The following is a 6971-nucleotide window of genomic DNA, read 5'->3' as shown; positions in this document are numbered from 1 at the left end:
CAACCCCAAAAATGTGTGTTGCCGCCACCAACTGGACGGGTTGAAGCCAAAACAAGGTAAAAAGAAAAGCCATATGTTATAGGGAAACTAACTTAATCCACCAAAATAAAAATAGTACATTGACAAAGCAAAACAAAACTCCCACTTCTTCCTACTTTCAATTATCTATATCTCCCTTCTCAGGCTCTAGGGCCTGAGAGGGTGGTACGGCTCTAGGGCCTGAGAGGGTGGTACGGATCTAGGGCCTGAGAGGGTGGTAAGGCTCTAGGGCCTGAGAGGGTGGTACGGCTCTAGGGCCTGAGAGGGTGGTACGGCTCTAGGGCCTGAGAGGGTGGTACGGCTCTAGGGCCTGAGAGGGTGGTACGGCTCTAGGGCCTGAGAGGGTGGTACGGCTCTAGGACCTGAGAGGGTGGTACAGCTCTAGGGACCTGAGAGGGTGGTACGGCTCTAGGACCTGAGAGGGTGGTACAGCTCTAGGACCTGAGAGGGTGGTACGGCTCTAGGACCTGAGAGGGTGGTACAGCTCTAGGACCTGAGAGGGTGGTACAGCTCTAGGACCTGAGAGGGTGATACGGCTCTAGGGCCTGAGAGGGTGGTACGGCTCTAGGGCCTGAGAGGGTGGTACGGCTCTAGGGCCTGAGAGGGTGGTACGGCTCTAGGGCCTGAGAGGCTGGTATGGCTCTAGGACCTGCGAGGGTGGTACGGCTCTTGGGCCTGAGAGGGTGGTACGGCTCTAGGGCCTGAGAGGGTGGTACAGCTCTAGGGCCGGCTCTAGGACCTGAGAGGGTGGTACGGCTCTAGGGCCTGAGAGGGTGGTAAGGCTCTAGGACCTGAGAGGGTGGTACGGCTCTAGGACCTGAGAGGGTGGTACGGCTCTAGGGCCTGAGAGGGTGGTACGGCTCTAGGACCTGAGAGGGTGGTACGGCTCTAGGGCCTGAGAGGGTGGTACGGCTCTAGGGCCTGAGAGGGTGGTACGGCTCTAGGGCCTGAGAGGGTGGTACGGCTCTAGGGCCTGAGAGGGTGGTACGGCTCTAGGACCTGAGAGGGTGGTACGGCTCTAGGGCCTGAGAGGGTGGTACGGCTCTAGGGCCTGAGAGGGTGGTGAGAGGGTGGTACGGCTCTAGGGCCTGAGAGGGTGGTACGGCTCTAGGGCCTGAGAGGGTGGTACGGCTCTAGGACCTGAGAGGGTGGTACGGCTCTAGGGCCTGAGAGGGTGGTACGGCTCTAGGGCCTGAGAGGGTGGTACGGCTCTTGGGCCTGAGAAGGTGGTACGGCTCTAGGACCTGAGAGGGTGGTACGGCTCTAGGGCCTGGGAGGGTGGTACGGATCTAGGGCCTGAGAGGGCGGTACGGCTCTAGGACCTGAGAGGGCAGTACGGCTCTAGGGCCTGAGAGGGTGGTACGGCTTTCCACAACTTGGACATCTCGGTTTCTCCCTTCTGCAAACGCTCAAAACATGACCAAAAGCTTTACAATGATCCCACTTCATTGGTCTTGCATTGGTCTTGGGATAAAGGCTCTAACTCTGTAGTTAATTTACTCTAAATGCACTGGAGTAGGGAGGAAAAAAAATAAGAAAAAAAACAGATTTTTCAGGCCCTTAAGCCGTCTTCACTTTTTCACCCTTCACCACACAATTAATCCGAAGTGCATCAATCACTCCAGGAATATTTTTCAACATCTACTTCCCACGTGACTCCAGATATAACCCCCTTGAGGGGTGCCCTGTTCCTAAGAGACACACACACAACACTTCAAACGTATCAAATCGGGTGAGACGCAACACACGTTTCTTCTGATCCTCAGAAGCACAAAACATCTAAACCAGGCCGCGTCTCATGATCCTCACAGCCTTCACTTTACCCAGCACTCTCTTCACCAGTCTGGATATCTCAAATGGATTCTTCAAGATTGGTAATCCAATCATCTGCTCCTCATTTATAAACCATACTCCTACAAGATAAGAAGTGACATTCTCATCACTGTAGTCTAGTTTGCTACGTTTTCCATTCTTTTGGACAATTATCCAATTTTCCTTGATTTTTACATCCATGAGATTCCGAAACCACTTCATCATTCCCCTTCCGCCATCTTTTTCTCCTCTCTGAGTGGATAATGTCACTGCACTTCCGTAGAAATGGGTAGATTAGATTATTCTGAGCCACTGGGCACCGGCCAAAGGCCTGTGACATGACCAGGCAAAAGGGCTATTGGAGGAGCACCCTTTTCAAATGGAACAGTAATCTGAGCTACTCTGTCATGTTGTCAACCAGGCAGCATGGTGCATCATCCAGAAACATCTCTTTTCAAAATAGTTGTCATTGGGAAGGCAGATTTTTACCAGAAGCAAACCCTTTTGCACGTGATAACAAAGAAGCGTACCTTGTGCTTAATTATGTTACTTTTGTTTTAAGGCGACCTCCCAAGGGCTTTAAACCGGGCATGTGACCCGAACGGTTCCAAAACTAATGCAATTAACTTTTGCCCGATGCAAAACACAATTACCCGGGCGCCTGAGCCAAATTAATCGAATACCCTCATAGCACCCGAGCCAGATTCATTGAATACCCTCATGGCACCTGAGCCAGATTCATCGAATACCCTCATGGCACCCGAGCCAGATTAATTGAATACCCTCATGGCACCTGAGCCATATTCATCGAATACCCTCATGGCACCCGAGCCAGATTCATCGAATACCCTCATGGCACCCGAGCCAGATTCATCAAATACCCTCATGGCACCCGAGCCAGATTCATTGAATACCCTCATGGCACCCGAGCCAGATTCATCGAATACCCTCATAGCACCCAAGCCATATTCATCAAATACCCTCATGGCACCCGAGCCAGATTCATTGAATACCCTCATGGCACCCGAGCCAGATTCATCAAATACCCTCATGGCACCCGAGCCATATTCATCGAATACCCTCATGGCACCCGAGCCAGATTCATCGAATACCCTCATGGCACCCGAGCCAGATTCATCGAATACCCTCAAGCTTTCTAGATTCACACTATCCTTCTACTCTTTCTTGGCAGGCGTAACATGCAGGTCAAAATACAGTTGGGGCTCTACTGGATTGGAATGTGAAAACATTAAGAGAAAGAGGAGAGATATTCTAAACTTCTGAAGCCAGCACACAGTTCACTAATAATGCAGTGCAGCCTGTAATACTGAACAAAAATATAAACGCAACATGCAACAATTTCAATGATTTTTCTGAGTTACAGTTCATATCAGGAAATCAGTCATTTGAAATCAGTTCATTAGGCCCTAATCTATGGATTTCACATGACTGGGCAGGGGTGCTGCCATGGGTGGTTCTGGCTCCCAAGTGGGTGGGCCAGGCCCAGCCAATCAGAATTAGTTTTTCCCCTAAAAGGGACTTTATTACTTCCAGAAATAATCCTCTGTTTTATCAGCTGTCCAGGTGGCTGGTCTCAGACTATCCAACAGGTGAAGAAGCTGGATGTGGAGGTCCTGGGCTGGTGCGGTTACACGTAGTCTGCAGCTGTGAGGCCGGTTGGACGTACTGCCAAGTTCTCTAAAACTACATTGGAGGTGGCTTATGGTAGACATTTAATTATCTGGCAAACGCTCTAGTGGACATTCCTGCAATCATCATGCCAATTGCACGATCCCTCAAAACTTAAGACGTTTGTGGCATTGTGTTGTGTCAAAAAACTGCACATTTTAGAGTGGCCTTTTACTGTCCCCAACACAAGGTGCACCTGTGTAATGATCATGCTGTTTAATCAGCTTCTTGATATGCCACACCTGTCAGGTGGATGGATTATCTTGGCAAATAAGAAATGCTCACTTACAGGGACAAAACAACTTTGTGCATACAATTTGAGAGAAATATGTTTTTTGTGCATATGGAAACTTTCTGGGATCTTTTATTTCAGTACATAAGACCAACACTTTACATGATGTGTTTATAGTTTTGTTCAATATATTTAAATATTTTAATATATATATAATATTTAAATATTATATATATATATTTTACCTTAAGTTAAGTCAGTTAAAAAACTTCTTCAGGGTGGGTGGGTCCCCTGTGGGACGGTTGAGCTAACGTAGGCTAATGTGATTAGCATAAGGATAAAAGTAACAAGTAAATTTCCCAGGACATAGACATATCTGATATTGCCAGAAAGCTGAAATTCTTGTTCATCTAACTGCACTGTCCAATTTACAGTAGTTGTTACAGTGAAATGATACCATGCCATTGTTTGTAGAAAGTGCACAGTTTTGAACATGAAAAGTTATTAATAAACAAATTAGGCACATTTGGGCAGTCATGACAAAATTTTGAACAGAAATGCGATGGTTCATTGGATCAATGTCTAGTGGACAAAATCTAAATTGCAACTAGGCATTTATGGCCTTTCTACATGATTGCCTTTAATTTCAAAGATGATGGTAAAAAAATATATTAAAAAATCCTTTGTATTATCTTTTATCAGATCTAATGTGTCATATTTTCGTACATTCTTTTCACATTTCCACAAACTTCAAAGTGTTTCCTGTACCAAGAATACCAAGAATATGCATATCCTTGCTTCAGGGACTGAGCTACAGGAAGTTAGATTTGGGTATGTAAAAAAAAGAAAAGGGGTGGATCCTTAAGAGGTTGTTAAGAACAAATTCTTATTTACAATGACAGCCTACTGGGGAACAGTGGGTTAACTGCCTTGTTCAGGGGCAGAACAACAGATTTTTACTTTGTCAGCTCAGGGATTTGATCCAGCAACCTTTTGGTTACTAGCCCAATGCTCTAACCACTATGCTACCTGCCGGGAAAACACTTTATTTTTCTTTAATTTGACTGTTTTCTACGCAACAACCTTAAAAAACGGTATTTGCCACCCCTGTATCCAACTGACCCATAATAACAAATGCGCAGCACGAAAGCCGAAACAACAAAGCACAGGTATTCACAAGACCAACAGACATAGGAACAATAACTGACAAGGACAATGGTGAACAAAGGGAACAATTATACAATTACTAATCAAGAGAAATGGGAACCAGGTGTGCATAAAGAAACAGTTCAATGACACCTAGAGGCCGGTGTCATAGACCTCCGGTACTGGTGCAAGGAATGAGCAGCAGTACCGGGGGATCCGTGACAATTTGCCACCCCTGTATCCAACTGCATCCATCTTTCCCTGAAGTGTAACTCCCGATCACTCCTCCATGGTTAGATAAGAGCCGATGAAATGTATCTGGCAAAGATAGACAGTCATGTACAGTAACTACAGTAAGGAGAAAGATACAGTATGGTTAGGAGAAAAATACACTAAGAAAAAAGATATTACACTCTTATCCAGTTAGGGAAACAGTCTATATAGGCTATATCATTTTGTGAAGGTATGCTCTTTACTGTAATATGATACAGTATATACCATTTTATATACTGTATGTGATATTATAAAACAGACAACAAAACAAGCTCATTTGTATCAGTTGGTGGTTGTTGAGGTGGTTGTTGGCTAACTTGTTATCCCTGGATTACAATTGTCTGTCAACTGCTGTAAGGTGTCGAATTATGAGCGATAAACCACATTCCCTTACGTTTTATTTGTATTCAGTATAAATAGATTTTAAAAAGGGCAGTAGAAAAGAAGAAAAAAAAGTGTCAGAAAATGCAATATAATATATAAACTAATTCAATGGTAAGAACATTTGGGAGTAGTTTGAACCTGCCTCAAATTAAATAAATGACGTTTAATTAAATATTTGTATTGTCACAAACACTGGATAGGTGCAGTGAAATATGTTATACAGTCAGGTTCAGTGAAATATGTTGTTTTACAGATAGGTGCAGTAAAATGTGCTGTTTTACAGATAGGTGCAGTGAAATATGTTATACAGTCAGGTTCAGTGAAATATGTTGTTTTACAGATAGGTGCAGTGAAAAATGTTGTTTTACAGATAGGTGCAGTAAAATGTGTTGTTTTACACATAGGTGAAACTGAAAAATGTTGTTTTACAGATAAGTGCAGTGAAATGTGTAGTTTTACAAATAGGTGCAGTGAAATGTGTTGTTTTACAGATAGGTGCAGTGAAATGTGTTTTTTTTTACAGATAGGTGAAACTGAAAAATGTTGTTTTACAGATAAGTGCAGTGAAATGTGTTGTTTTACAGATAGGTGAAAGTGAAAAATGTTGTTTTACAGATAAGTGCAGTGAAATGTGTTGTTTTACAGATAGGTGAAAGTGAAAAATGTTGTTTTACAGATAGGTGCAGTAAAATGTGCTGTTTTACAGATGTTTTACAGATAGGTGCAGTAAAATGTGCTGTTATACAGATAGGTGCAGTGAAATGTGTTGTTTTACAGATAGAAATGCAGTGAAATGTGTTGTTTTACAGATAGATGCAGTGAAATGTGTTGTTTTACAGATAGGTGCAGTGAAATGTGTTGTTTTACAGATAGGTGCAGTGAAATGTGTTGTTTTACAGATAGGTGCAGTGAAATTTGTTGTTTTACAGATAGGTGCAGTGAAATGTGTTGTTTTTTTACAGATATGTGAAACTGCAAAATGTGTTGTTTTACAGATAGGTGCAGTAAAATGTGCTGTTTTACAGATAGGTGCATTGAAAAATGTTGTTTTACAGATAGGTGCATTGAAATGTGTTGTTTGAATAGGTGAAGTGAAATGTGTTGTTTTACAGATAGGTGAAACTGAAAAATGTTGTTTACAGATAGTTGCAGTGAAATGTGTTGTTTTACAGGTAGGTGCAGTGAAATGTGTTGTTTTACAAAATGTTGTTTTACAGATAGGTGCAGTAAAAGATAGGTTGCAGGTGCATTGAAATGTTGTTTTGTTTTACAGATGTTGTTTTGAAATGTGCAAAATGTTGTTTTACAGATAGGTGCAGTGAAATGTGTTGTTTAACAGATAGGTGCAGTGCAATGTGTTGTTTAACAGGGTCAGCCATAGTAGTACAGCGTCCCT

This window comes from Oncorhynchus keta, chromosome 19, assembly GCF_023373465.1.
Source record: "Oncorhynchus keta strain PuntledgeMale-10-30-2019 chromosome 19, Oket_V2, whole genome shotgun sequence".
In the NCBI taxonomy this organism is placed as follows: domain Eukaryota; kingdom Metazoa; phylum Chordata; class Actinopteri; order Salmoniformes; family Salmonidae; genus Oncorhynchus; species Oncorhynchus keta.
This window is presented reverse-complemented; position numbering follows the sequence as displayed.